The 15,279-nt window shown below is 49.1% G+C and overlaps 1 protein-coding gene across 4 annotated transcripts in view; it reads right to left on the reverse strand.

Moving 5' to 3' along the window:
- The window catches only part of LOC105562429 (POU domain, class 6, transcription factor 1), a 129,924-nt gene that overhangs the window by 17,993 nt on the left and 96,652 nt on the right, over positions 1–15,279 (reverse strand). The window lies entirely within an intron of this gene.

Raw genomic sequence — 15,279 nt, forward strand, 5'->3', positions numbered from 1 at the left:
TATTCTGCACTAACACGCGGATTACTAAGAGACCGGGCATCTTTCCGAGTTTTCGATGTGAAACGCTATTGCGTCATTCTCCCGCGGAAATCAATCGAACAGCGACGCAAAGGTTTTAATACGAGTTAACAGTCATTTCCAAAATGACTGAAACATTCAATTATACGCGCGTCGTTCGTTAACGCGCGATGCTTTTTATTGCGGTGGCGCGTTTAACGTCGAAAATAGATTAATAATCATTCACGGCCCACACGAATGGTACACATTAAAATATTCCATTTCAGGTCGGCGGAGGTGAGAAAAAACAATGACAGTAAATTAATGACGATAATTATTGTAATATAATGCACGTAAACCAACGAGTCTTACGACACGATCGGTGATCACTGTCGAAATATTAATTTCAATATCACTTACGCGTGGCAATGAAAATTGAGCTCGCCTGTATTATCGCGATGCCCGATCCTTGCCCATAAACATAATCCAGCAATGCGTGCGGGCAAAGTGATTTAGTTATTCACGCTCAATAACACATTTTTGGAATTAACTTGGTCGGCCGTGCCGACCGTCCGATTTAATCAATACCAATTTGGCAGGACCGCGCGACATACGGTGCGCCGCGCCGTGACTTCCGAAAATTCTCACCGACAAACAACAGCGGCGAAAGATTATGCGGGGGAGCGGGGGGGAGGAGGAGGCGAGAATTGCCGCGCGCGCGCGGAAAAAAAAATATATTAATCACGCGTTGCTCCGCTTTCGTGCCTGCAGATATATAATTCATGCATATTTACGGAATACCAGCGGAATAATTAACGAACGCCGGCACATTAAGGCGCGCCGTATATACGTACGTGTGCACGTGTAGTCGAGGTTCTTAGAAGACAATCTAAATTATAATAAATCGATGGAGTATATATGCCGTAATGCTTTACCACCACGAGTGTATATCGACGACGGTGGTGGCTGTGCCGTGGAGAGTAATGTTACCGGTGCGGCCTCTTTGCATAATGGTATGGAAATATGCCGGAACGTGTATCGCCATAGTTGGATACAGATTAAGCGTTTTAGAGCTTCGACACTCGAGTAATTCGAGAAAAAGTGTTCCCGCACGGATAACTACCTACGGATGGACCTATGAATAAATCCTGGGGCAGCTTCCGCGGTTAGGTGGTTATCGCCTTACCGTGGACGTACGACCGTTCCGACTAGACGATATCGACGCGAATGTCCAAGAGGGACAACACAATCGAAACTGTCGACCGAGAGCCGTCTCGGTATTCTTTCCACAATTTTCTTGGCGGGGAAGATCGCGAAATGATAAGCCGATGACACTTTTATCCAATCTGTAAATATCGCATTAATTGTACCGTCAAAGGATCTCGGTACATTCAGCTTGACGGGGGGTTTTTTTTTTTAAAAAAAAGAGTATCCTCTGGGTGCGGCTTGTAATCCCGGCTTGAATTTTCGTCAAAGTCGCACAATGGGCCGCGCGCGTCGCTGGCCGAGGCATTTCATTGCATAAAAAATAGATAAAGCCTGGTCGATAGGTAACGAACGAAAATAGGAGGCGCAGAGGGTACGGCAGTTCAATTTTTTTTCCACGCAAATTCGTAAACGGCTATACCGCCGGTATAGCCACCCTATATTAAATGGACGAGGCGAGGGGGATTAGTTGAATGCACAGGTTCGACCATTTTGCTTGTAAAAGTGCACGCGATATACAACCAGGCGTAGAAACATATGTTTACAGGCTTCCAGTATTTCGCATAAATTAATCAGCGCAGGTACATCGCGGCGGCATCGCGGAATAATTTCGCGCGATATCATCGGCCTCGCCACAACTCGCCGGCTATTCTTTCGTCGCGTAAAAACAGAAAGAGACGATTGGCACACGTTTCGGTAAAAAAAAAAAAAAATTGCACAAAGTGGATTTCACGGAAATGAAGGGATCCAAAACGTAACTTACAAAAGTTGTTCTATTTTTGTACACTTCCATCATTTTGATTACCACGAATATTGCATTATTAGGAGGAATAAAATGAGCACTGATAGCATCGACAAGGCTGTAATTTGCAATTAGCGTCTGTGATTCCTCGCTTCGTGCCTCGATAATAAATAACGCGGTAGTCGGTTTATCCAAGCACGTCGAACAAAAGAAGCGGTCAAATATCGCCGACGCCGACGTTTTAAATTGCCCGAGAGAAATCAGTCACATGATCGATAAAAAATCGTTACCCCGCGTCCATAAGCCATTTCGCTAATGCGAAAAACCAAGCTGGATCTCTCTCTCTCTCTCTCTCTCTCTCCCGCGAATGGGGCGGAGGGTGAGCGCGAACGGCCAGTGGGAGGCGCGAAAAAAATACACTGGGCAGAGAAAAGAGGGCGGAGAGCGTTCGGTTGGTCGTTGGAAATGCAACAATAAACATTACTTATCGGCACGGGGGTCTCTAACAATGCGTATACGAGGAGAAGCGGCGCGGCTGGTAGCAAAGCGCAAGTTTTTTGCAATAAAGTCATTTCGAGCCGTTTGAGTTATGGGTAATTCCTGTGGAACGCCCGGGCCTGTGCGCACTAGCTGGCTGGTCCGAGTCCGGTCCATTGATTAGTATTAATGACTTAGCTGCACTCATTTCGCCCGAATAAAAGTAATTGGATTTGGCTTCGACCCCGCGCGGACCGCGCTGTAGTTTGGCGTCGGCGGCGTCGGGCGGCGTCGGCGGCGTCGGCGGTGGCGACGGCAGTGGCTGGCAGAACAAAACTGGTGGGCGCGTGTAAAAATACATTAATATCTGTTTGCGCTTAATAAACGATAGCCGCGCTGACTTCAGACTAATGGCCGTATTCCGGAATCGGTAATACGCATTTTTATGTTTCTTTCTGAAACGCGGCGCGGCGCCGCGCGGCGCCGCACTGTGCCGGTTCCATCCCATCTTCAGCTGCGGCCGTTCCTGCCCCTGGCGATCGATTTGTCGACCGGGGACTGCTAGCCGTTATGAAAATTGAGCGATTTTTTGGCAGGGAAAACCTACACGGAGAGAACTTTATCTTAAAATTTACCCTGAAAATCATGTAATCGTGGGGCAACGTGGCGTTGTGAAAATCTTTATCAGAGTTTCCTGAAATTTTACCACACGTTCCAGTAAAACCGTAAGTATACCAGTAAAATTTGAAAGAACTCTCGCAAAATTGTTCCACGATTACATGATTCTCAAGATAAATTTTAAGAGAAAATTCCCTCCGTGTACGTACCCGAGCTGTAATCTGTCTGATAAGACGTAAGATACAAATATATTGCCTAACAATTAGAAGTTACGACAACCGTGGCGTACAACTAGATATGAAATTTCGATATTTCCGATAAACCGAAAGCGACGATTATGTCCCACTTGTTTTTCTGTTTAAATCATTTCGAGCGTTTAAACTATTTTGACTGAGTGATTCCGCCGGTGTGTAGCTTGCAATAAAATATATCGCTCGTAAATATATTCAAACAGTTTAAAGCTGGCTGCGTAATTTGATTTCAATCTTACAAATTTCATTTATGTTCGCGCGTCAATAATCATCGATCGATAATTACGCGGAGTCATTCGATGCGTCGCAGGAGGGCGTAAAAAGGCGAGAGAACGATGAATTTGCTTGACGATTGAGGATTCTAACGAATCCTGCGGAGGGTCGCAATTATCACGTGGTCATTGCGAAAGGATGTTATCGGGAGTGGAAACCCAGCGAGACAGTGGCAGAGGGTCTGCTCTCTATACGGGAAGGACAGAACGGAGATAACTAGAGGAAGGTAGACAAAGACAGTTTGGCAGAGAGAGAGAGAGAGAATCATGGAGATAGTGGGGAAAGGGAGAGAGCGAGAGAGATGGATAGAGAAGGGGGGATAGAGAGTAAGAGATAGAATCCGCTCGACCCCTCGGTTCAGGCCGCTTTGTCTGTAAGTGTAATTAGTCCAGGGTGGGGTTCCTGGGAGCCGAGGCTCGGGGGTATAAGGGAGGGTAAAAGAAGAGGGGTGCAGCGGAGGCAACGGGGTGGTTCATCCTGGCTTCCCTCGCCCCGTCGCTGTGCCCCACCACCGCCTTATTTATATGCAAATGAGCTTCATTTCGCGATATTAATGTTCCACCCGAGTCGGCCTGCCTCGGCGCGAAAGGGTGCGAGGATACGCGGAAAAGGGTTCGTCCTCCCGCTTCGTGTGTGTTTACGACCGTTTCGTCCGTATGGACAGCAGTCGAGTCAAAATGTCAAAAATTGCGACGGCCTCGATGGCGACGGTCGCGCGTGGACGTGGGCGGCGCGGCCGTAAACCTAAATATATATAAATCGGAGGACGGGGTCGCGAGCGTGGGAAAGAATAACGAATCGACCGCGGGAATTTTGAAAGGGAGACATCGCTCAGCGCTCGCTCCGGCGAATCGAGATCGCGGGTGCGGGAGCGTGTCGTCGCGTTGCAAGAAATCCGCCTTACGGTTACCTCCTCCAGCGTGCCGCGCGATTAATCGCTATAACACGATGACTTGTCAGCCTTCCCAGGCGGATCGAAAATTTCCAACGGCACGCCGGGTATAGTCCCAAGTCGCGGCACTTACATGGCGCGTAGGTAGTACAGATAATGACCGATTTATCGTAACGAGTGGAGCGTGGCGGCGGGTAGACAGACCCCCATCAAGGCCCCACCGGGGTAAATTAACAACAGACAAGCCACTTGAAACATTACCGAGGCTTCCTTGTGAAGCAAGCCGGGGGTGGGCTCGCGCTGTTGCCTTACTCAACATAAATTAGGGCCGATAGAAAGGGTAGATTGCAGAATGTTGAGTGTATAACGACCGGCGCGCACTGCCGGTAACGGTGTCTCGAGCATCCGCGCGTCGCGTCTTACTCCTGCGGCGCACGCGAGCCCGAAAAATCTCTTCGCCGCTGCACGCCACGCGGATTTTACACGCTCGTGCGCTAGACGAGATTTAACCGCCATCGAGACCGCGAGCTACCGCGTTTCAATGCGGCGTCTTCAATTTTCATTTTCTGAAATACAATCATTTTTTTTTCACAACCAGCGCTAGACACTCGTGTCGCAAATAAATCGGGACGCGGACCACGAAAGAGCACGCGAATGAATCAGTCGGTTTCTTGAAAGGGAGAAAAGTCTCGCGCATACATTTGTAAAATGGTTTTACAGTTTTTATTATGGGACTCGCTAATGATCTCCCGCGAGATCGGTATTAAAATATATATTTTCACGCAGCCGTGTGGTATCGAAGGGGAAAGTGATTGTTACGTTGAACGGGGTCTCGCCGGTAATGTTGCCTGAGTTCCTTCGAAAAGCTTAATTACGGCGAGTCAGCGAAATAATTCGAAATAGGAGTAAACGTTTGTGCCGGCGGTATTTGCATTTAATGGATATTAAAATGAATGACCATCGCTCATTACGAATGCCGCGGGGCGTCCGCGGTAAAATCGTGGGTAATGAAGTCGCGGGGCGAATCTTACTTGTAAATGGATCCTTCATTATATCCAGATACAGTTCTTTGAGGAATGCGTTCTAACGACTGCTCGGACACGCCGCTAAGAAATTTATGAGAATTTCCCGCCGCAATATTGAAGACGCGGCGTAATCGCCTCTAAAGACGTATCGCTGAAATTATCCCGCGAATACGCGCCCCCCCGAGTCCGCTACTGACTGTCCAGAGCAAGTGCGTTGTTAAAGGAACAATAATAATTCCCGACTATATACTTGGTACGGACACGCGAGCATGCGAGGCTTCATCTCCCGAAATTTTTACACCTCCCGCGCGCGGGGCCGCGCGAGCAGCTCGAGCAATCTATTTCGGGTATTCTTCATGGCGGGCATCTTAATGTGCGCGAGTCGTAAACCGCGCGGACGTGGTGTAAATCTATTCGTACCGTCGTTGTTTAGCTCGGTCTGTGCCCTAAGAGAGGGCGGTCGGTCGAAGCAGAAAGAGAGAGGGAGGACGGGGACAACGCCGGGGGGTGGTTGAGTGAGAGAATCGGAGGTGGGTCGACCGATGCATGAATATACATGACCTTACCACCAACCCTTACACCGCAACGGGGCTCTGCTTACATTATTGTATATCTAATTCCGCGGGTGGTGCTCAAAATTTGCCGTACGTCGCGCGACGGCGCGGCGCCCGCGACGCCCGCCTACGCCGGGCTGAGAATCACTGCCGGCTCACGACATTATGCAGGCAGTCTACATATTATACATTCGGACTGGGATTCAATTAAGTTTGGTTAGACCAAGTCCCGCGGCCCTCTCCCGCATCCGGTCTGTACTTCCTTTCTCCGACTCACGCCTGCAGAGGTGTTCCGAATAGCGCGCATTTTTGGCGCCGCCGATATTGTCGTCGGATAAGATTCTCGCCGAGACCCTTGCCTAGTATTTCATCTAGGACCACGCGCCATCGCTCACCCGCTTTCGCGGGGGAAGCGACTATGCGTGCAGTAAACGGTAGGGTGCAAAAATATTTTTTTTCTTGGTCAGCAAGTACGCGCTGTAACATATCTAAGTAGCGGATGTCGACCGCTAGAAAATGGCGTGGCGTCTCGCGATTAGGTCGCGGCGCGTTGCCGCGCGCGTCTCTTGAATTTCGCATCTCCACACGGAGGGAACTTTCTCCTCAAATTTACCCTGCATCCGCAGAAAAAATTTCCAGCTCCAACGCTATTACACTTCAATGTGTCACAAAATAGGCTCGATATAGCGCCAATCGTGTTTATTATAGAGAAAGGAATATTTTAATCTTACATAAAAATTTCTAAAATCTGGAATAAAGTGATAGTATTCAGAGTATTCTTCAGCGTCGCCAGCAGTAATTAACAACGTCAGTGTTTTCTTAACCATACCCGACTCGAATTTGGCGAGACGCCCGCCTAGAGTGTAGGAAGGTCCAGGTTCAAGCCCTGGCTGAGGTAATATTTTTCGCAATAAATTTTCTATATTATTAAAAATGCCAGGTATGGTCAAGGAAACATTGACGTTGAAATTGATAGTACGTATCGTCTTTTGTCGAATATCGTGGTGCCAACTTGGTGCGTTGTAAGATGGAGGGAAAATTTATTCTAAACGCAAGAGCAAAGTTACTCTTGTCTCAATATAGTAGACCAGTCTTTTTTAATTCGATAGAGGAGAATAAGAATTATTGATTTTATTTTGATATTGTCTTATTTTTATGCTAAATGAGGTTGTGAGAAATATAAATGCGTCAAGAATAGTTTTTGTCTCGGTAACGGAAATCCTTTCTGAAGATGCGAAAATCGCGTAACTTGAACAACTTTGTGAGAGATTTTGGAAATTTTACCATACATTTTACTAATAAAACGTATACTAGTAGTATTATACTTAAGCCACCGGCACACAATACTATTTTTCCTACTGGATTGCCTACGAGAGCCAATCAGGGTTTAGCCTCTAGTCACCTGATCTAAAACTCTGCGTCCCGATTGGCTCTCGTACACGAGGAGAACTTTCTCTTCATCCTGAAAATCACGTAATCGTGGAACGACGCGGCATTTTGAAGACTTTTATGGGAGTTTTTTTAAATTTACCGAACATTTTACTAGTATTTATACTTAGTGTACATTTTACTAATAAAATGTGTCGTAAAATTTGAAAAAACTCGCACAAAATTCTTCGAAATGCCATGTTGTCCCACGAGTAGACGATTTTCGGGGTAAATTTGAAGAGAAAAAAAAATGCACTCCGCGCAGTGTGTCGGAATTGAGCGGGACCGCGAAGGGGGTCGAATTACAGTCTAATTCGCCGAAACTATGATTACCCATCAGCCGACTGAATCGTAGTCGAGTCGGTCCTCGCGACACAAGGCAACGAGAGCGTTTGACATTTGGCGGGCGTAACCAACCGTGGCAATAAGGTTAATTGAAATACGTCAAGTATAACGCGTAGAGCGCTGAGAATACTTGTACAATTCGATCGTCGGTGCGCCGCGGCGCGGCGCGGCGCGCCGCGCCGGTTCGAGACACGCACACGCTCGTGACACACTTCGATATATACCGCTGGATGGGTAATTAGCGGGACCACGTGGCGCAGTCACGATACGAAGAGACGCTCGGGCGAGAACGCCGGGCGAGTGCGTGAGCGCTCGTCGAAAAGGATGACGGATAGGACGTCGGAAGGGAGAGGGCGAGAGGTGGAGATCACGTAAGGGCGGATCAGGAGAGGGCGCGAGGGCGACCGGCGCGCGGCGGGTAGGAAAGCGAAGGGATGCTATAATAATGACGGAAAATTGCGCGTTTCCATGTTACGCGGCGCAGATCGTCAGCACTTAATTCAATTCGATTGCGATACAGTTCAATAATTCGATTAATTAAAAAATATCACAGAGTCGCTCAGTCGGCTCGATTGGCTGCCGCGCCGCGCCGCGCCGCGCCGCGCCGCGCCTTCCGTATCGCGGGAGGCGCAAGGTCTCCGGGCGGACGCCCCCCCCCCCCCCTTTTTGAGCGCCTCTGGTTAAGAGGGCTGGTATGTCGATCGGCGTTCGGCTAATAGCTGCAACGCACCCCTCGATGTTGCCGCATCATCTGTAATTATTTCATTATGAGTATCGAACGCTCGCGGTGCTCCCGAAAACCCTCGCACCCTCACCCCGGCGGCCGAGCTCGCTTCGGCGATCTTTTTTTTGTTTTCGTTCAGGTGGCGACCATTCGCGACGATTTTGCGCGTTCCCCGAAAAATCCCCCCCCCCTCCCCTTCCGCGGAGACGATCGCGTTCACTTGGGCGATTTTTTAAGTGTGGCGATACGCGCAACGGTCAATATTTGAGAACACGTAGCCCGACATACCATCGCTATATCAATGTTTAATTAAAAACAAATGGCGCCGTGACGTCTATCTGCGGATTACTTTCTATTAGTTAATTAATTACGCCATATTGATATCTCTCCCGCTATTTCATTAATATGAGGATAACGACATAATAATGCGACTGCCACGTCACGCGATGCCCCGCGACGGTTTTCCGGAAATTCGAAAACGCATATAGGTAAACCGCCGCGCGCACGTTAGACTCGCCGCACTTAAAAATACGCTGACGACGGCGCGGAGGAGCATTCGGGAATGTTATAATCCCGGCGCGGTGTCATAATGATAATAACAACGCGTTAATTAAACTCGCTGATTTATGCGCCTTTCATATTGTAATTGCTCACCGAACTCGAGTCGAGACGCGGAAAGCGAGCGCGCAGCTACGGTCTCGGGCGATCTCTCGCTCGGAGAGCCGAGATAATGCGAACGAATTAATGAGTCAAGGCGCAATTAATATCGACCACTCGCGCTCGCCGTCTAGCGCGGCGAAACCTCAGCGTTATCCTCAACCCCTTTCCTCCGCGCGCGCCGCTGGAAAGAAAAGACGCCGGGTGGGGGCGGGAGGGGAGGAGGGAGATTTTCCTAATTTTTTTCCTGCGTTATAATCGTAATAGCGACAGGGAGGGGGGTGGGGGACCGCTCGCTCCCGGCGCAAAGTGCGAGTTTCGCTCGCGCAAATTGCGTATTCTCCTTTCGCTGCCCAATTCAGCTCAAGAGTCTCGAATACAATTTGTTACGATTTAACGTCGGCCGCGGGGGGAAAGGGGCGCGGATGGGGGAGCGGGGGGGGGGAGGAAAAGCGGGCGGACGCAAATCGCTTATTTACACCGTGAACGGTGTAATACGCACGCGCTGGAGGCCATATTTAGTTTACCAACCCGTGGGTATAATGTCTTTTTAGGTACGTTAATTAACAGTATTCATTTTGCACAAAGGTTTCTAATTACGCACTGTACGGAGCCATAGACTTAGTACCGCCTCCGCCATGGAAATGTTATGTCCCTCCAGCGAGGTCTGGAGTTTACGACGTTGACGTCAGCGGAACGACGGGGCGCGCGCGACCGGGGCGCTTCCGGGCGCTGATTTTCGGCGCGCGGGATCGCCGATCGGCATCGGTATCGACCTGGGGCCTTCCCTCCTCGACGTACGGGGCCGAGACCCGACTCGCGCCGCCGGTCGCGGGCGAGAACCCCGGCGAACGCTCGGCCGCCCGCGTTGCGGGTCAATACTTGTCCAGCCGCTTCAGTTAGCAGTCGCATTAATTAATTATAATTAAGTTTTAGTTGACGCGGCCGTGGAGCGGAGCGGGGTAAGCAAGGCAGGTAGCTACGCGACTCGCATTTTGAGCATTACCGATATTATGCAGATTTCACCCCCTTTCGCCGCCTGAGCGTACTTCCCTCCCGCCCTCCCCTCCCCCTCCCCCCCGCCCAGGGTTCCGCCAGCGCCTCTCCTTCACCTTACAACACTTCGCCCCAACCTTCGCGGCCCCCCCCCCCGGCGCTCCGACCGTCCTCACCCTCCAAGACACGCTCGCTTCTCGTGCCACTTGCCAAGCGAGTCGGAGAATGAATTATTTACTTATTTACGGTACGAAACTAGCGAGCGGCTCGTTACTTACCTATAGACGGTCGAATTAAAGCGCCAAGGTTGAAATCGCACGTCCGCCCATCGAGGGTCGATGGCGAGTCGTTTGTACGCGCGACGCGCCTCGTACCCTTCTCGTAACGCACCTCGGCGCTTTTCGAGAAGCGCCCCGGCGCGCTGATTAAATCGCGCCCTCGTAACGCTCGTTCTAAAGCTAAGACTCCACAGATGCGTGGACCAATCGGAAGCTTGCCGCAAGCTTCCCGCGTTGAAATTGAAGTCTTTTGATTCGTTGCCGCGCACGTTGCCCCGCAGTTCAATGCGTTTACGGAGTCTCAGCTCTAAGCTCTTCGTATCCGGCGCGCGGACGCCCTTCGATCAACTTTCTTTTCGCGAGGGAGATCCCCGCGACCAGTCCCGAGTGCCAGTGCGGAAGAGAAAACGCGCCCTCTCTCGCGAATGGTTTTGGCAAGGGGTTGCTGAAACGACGTCAGGCGTAGTCCCGAGCGGCGGCAACTGCACGTCGCCGTAAGAAGCTGTTAATCTTCGGTAATAAACTGTATTTTCATTATAATACGGCATGAATATGCAACGGCGATAATGGCCTTAATATCCCGGCATGCATCTTCCTGTGCTTTACGAGCTGAGCCTCCTCTGCCGGAATTTGAGGCGTACTCACAGTGGATTTTGCGACGACGTTACTGCCGCCGCTACTGCCGCCGTTGCTCTCAAGGAGATCTCCTCTCAAGCGCAACGCGCATTCGCGACTTCCTCCTCGGAGCCGCGGCCGAAGCGTGTCGTCATTTCGTCATTTATTTAGATTACGATTGTCCAACGCGCGATCAAGCAATCAACTGGCTCCTTCCGTTATTCCAGGCAATTTTGTCATATTTTTAGCACACACGGCTACGTCATGCATTTTTATCTTGAATAGAGTTAGAAATATTCTCGTTACACAAAGGCGTTGTCTATCGGGACATTTTAAACGGTCGGCGTTATCAACCTCCCGATTAAAATTAGCCCCTGCCGAATAAAATGTCCGAAACGTTACGTATTTAAATATTGAATGGAGTTAGAGTTAGAAATATTTTCGTTACAAACGGTGATGTCTGTCGAGACATTTTAAACGGTCGGCGTTGTCAGCCTCCCAATTAAAATTAACCCCTGCCGAATGAAATGGCCGAAACGTTAACATTGAGAACGGGCTACATTTGCAAAACTAATTTCCCGCCTATTCAATATAGAAATAAAGGACTACGGTCGATCGAGAATCCGAGCTTGTAATGGGCGCGATACGTTACGCATCGCCGTTAATGCGAGCCGACTTAATGTAAGCAGCGAGCGAAGGAATAATAGTGGCCTAGCCTACGGACATTCATTTATCTTAGTTTATTGCCAGCTGCGAGGAAACAAACACCGCTAGAATACGCAACGACGCGCCATTAACCCCTCGGTCGCTTTGCCAACCTGAGCTTAACGGTGTGTCGTGCACTTTTGCCCCATGCCGAGCTCGCCCTCACATTCGATGACGACTGAACGATACATCGTCGTTAACGTTACTTGCCGTGCCGTTGCCACTTGCTAGCCCGGACTCCGCGCGATATCCTGATTGTTTTAATCCTCTCGAGCGAACGGGACAGCGAGCGAGACCAAACATTTACTTTCGTTATTCGTATTCATCTGAACAAAATGAATCGAACTTAAAAGAGCTATCTCGGCTATAGTTTGCGCAGGATACAGCAAACATAAGCCCGATTGCACTGATAGTCGTTTACACGAATCATATCGGGATTCGAATAGAATAGCTTCATACGCGAAGGAACGATATCTCCTCCGCCACTTTGTCCGAGAGGCGTCGCGTTATTTTAGTCTATTAAAAAATTACCTCTCAAATTTTTCCCTCTAATCGCGCGTGTCTGCGATCAAGGTCTCGGCGCTTTTTTATTCTCTTTCTCTCTCTCTCAACCCCCCCTCTCTCTCTCTCTCTATCTCTCTCTCACTTTTCTTCAAAAACTTTGTGTTCCGCGTAGCTCTATTTCTACCTGTCTCCCACTATTCCACGGTTGGAAACTATTTTCCCAATTTCGCAATCAACTTCCTCATCGCTTTTCTCCTTTCCTTTATCCGCCACGCTATTTAGATTTAGATTCGCACATTACCACGCGCACGTCTTCAGCCTGACGAGATTTCTGTCGTTATAATGAAGAAGATACGGGGACTATAAGAAACGGGGAAGAGATTCCGCGGGATAATTCCGGCGGAAAACCGAGACGAAATCGGATACCGATCGACCAAACTGCGCGTAATTAGCGTAGAGCGGACCGAGCGCTGTTTTCTAGTGAAACAAATTAGACCGTTGTGTCGCACGAACGAATAAATTTAGAGAATGTTTCGCACCGAACGAAAAAAACAAAATAAAAAAGAGAGCGAGAGAGGCGGGCGCGAGCGGCAGTAGGATACTGGAGAAAAAAATTCGAGAGGGTAAAAATGTTTCTGGCATGGTGTATAATGGACGCATTGCGCGCGAATATAATGAGATTTTACAGTGCAATTCACATAAAGCATCGGAAACAACAAAAGGCTAGGGTGGAGGGGAGGGGAGCGCGATAAAAATGCCTGCGCCTAAACACATTATTTCTACCCCATCCTCGCGCCGCGCATTCACCGCGCGACGCTCCCGATCTCCGACCGTCGACTCTCGGCCGCCCCCATTATCATTCCCGGACTATTTTTCACCATTTCGAAACCCCGTATTATGCGAAAATTACGATGCGCGCGAATGAAGAGTATCGACACGTCGCTCGCGGAATTTTCTCACGTGAGTGCTCGATCAATCGAACGTGAATCACAACGACGTCGACAACTGAAATTGTTTGTTCCAATCATCGAAGCTTGCCAAGTACCGTGATCTTATGTACCCCGTTTCTATCTGTTTTTCCCCGTTGAAACATTTCCGGTTCTTCGATCCCGAATAGCCTTTGAGTGTTGTCAAATGCCAGCGGTGGCTTGAAAGCGAGCGAACAAACTGAACGAAGAAAGAAGAGAGGGATGGTGAAAGAAAATTGAGCCGAGAGAGAGAGAGAGAGAGGGAGAAGAGAAGGGGGGCGAGCGAGAGAAAGAGAGAAAGCAAAGGACGATAGAGGCAATCGCGGCGGGGAGCGAGCGAGGGAGGCGGAAGGAGACAAAAAAATTGGAGGGTGCGTTTCGTCGCGCCGATAAATTTTGAATGCACCTACCGCCGTCGGGAGAATTAGTAGCCTGTTGGTAATGATCAAAAAAAATTATAAACAAAAGATTCCACGGATGGCGAGCCTTTTTCGTGGATCAGCGAGGCAAGCGGAGCGCTTGCGAAAAGCTTTGACGGTTCCCGACCTGGCCGACATGGCTCTCATTGCTCCGGCCAAACCTACGACGCTATATTTAAAAATCGGCGCGCTCTCCCGGAAACTTTCACTACAAAGGGAAGGGGCCAACCGTTTACATCGGGTTTATTAAAATCGTGCGCTCGCGAATGAACTATAACCGAGCGAACGTACGTCGAGTCCCGGGTCTGGCCACCACTTGGATTCGAGCTCGCGCACGAATTTTCGTTTGCGAGGAAAACCGTGGGGCTCCTTCAATCGTCCAAAATTTTGCCAGAATGTCAAGGTTTATTCGCAAATACACACGCGCGCGCACAAATGTATACAGATGTATGTATGTATGTGTACAATACATACGCGGCAACGCTCTTTGTCTTTTTCCCATCGTGTGCCACCACTGGATTCGCTCGGCCACGTTGACGCAGCGAATTCGTCAATATCATTTATTACGAAGGGGAACAATACGCCACCACCAATTCGCGTGCCTGATGCATCATAAAGGATCGCAGCAACAGTGGCAACCGTCCGTGCGCGCGACTCGACACTTTCGAGCGGTTGTGCAATAATGGGCCTGCTCTTTAATAATGCGAGCGTTACGAGAATTCGTAATCAAACCAGATGGCACAGAGAGACGCGCGCGTCAACTCCGGCGAGGCGTGGATGGCGCGGAGCGCGCGAGCGAAAAAGAGAAGGGAAAAAAATAATACGCTGTCGTATTGATAAAATCATTGATAATAACGCGTAGCCTCGCGTTATACGAGCCGCCGCGCCGGTTTCAAACGGGCGTTTCGCTGATGCGACTCGTGCGATTGCCCTGAGTGCGAGCTGACGTCACGCGCTTTATGGGGAGATTCATTATTTTTAATTAAACAAAATAATAATACGCTTATTAATTGATTAATTAAACATCACGTATGCGTTACGCTCCTCCATCAATGGCACCGTCATTTAATCCACCCCTCGAGCCTTTAGATGCCGGCTGCTTGTTAAGCTGACTTTTACCCCCGAAGTTTTATTGGCTCGCTCTCGATGCGGCGGGAACGAGAAAAGAAACGAAAAACTGACGGGCGACTCCGACAATTAGGTGCATATAACAAGCCCGTTCGATCTTTATTCTTCTATTGCGCTACCAACTTCTGACTATGACAAGTAAACGTACAGTGGTAGACGGGATGGTTGCGACTAGAGACTCTATCTACTAGGACGGGTGATTTCCTTCGAAGGCTTCGACATTCCAACTTTCGAGGCTTCGAAGTAATTCGAAGCTTCGAAGTTGACTTCGAACCTTCAAAATCTTTGAAGCTTCAAAGTTCGAAGTTAACTTGGAAATCTTTGAAGCTTCGAATCTTCCAAGTTTGAAGTTAACTTCGTAGCTTCGAAGCTTCGAAAAATTTATTCGTGCGAGTGGCGAATTTATTCAAAGAACATTAAAAATACTTAATTGATTTACTTGACCATTCTTGAAGATTTAATTACGCGATCTTAAAC

Source organism: Vollenhovia emeryi, unplaced genomic scaffold (genome assembly GCF_000949405.1).
Source record: "Vollenhovia emeryi isolate VEMERY1.0 unplaced genomic scaffold, V.emery_V1.0 DF939188.1, whole genome shotgun sequence".
Lineage (NCBI taxonomy): Eukaryota > Metazoa > Arthropoda > Insecta > Hymenoptera > Formicidae > Vollenhovia > Vollenhovia emeryi.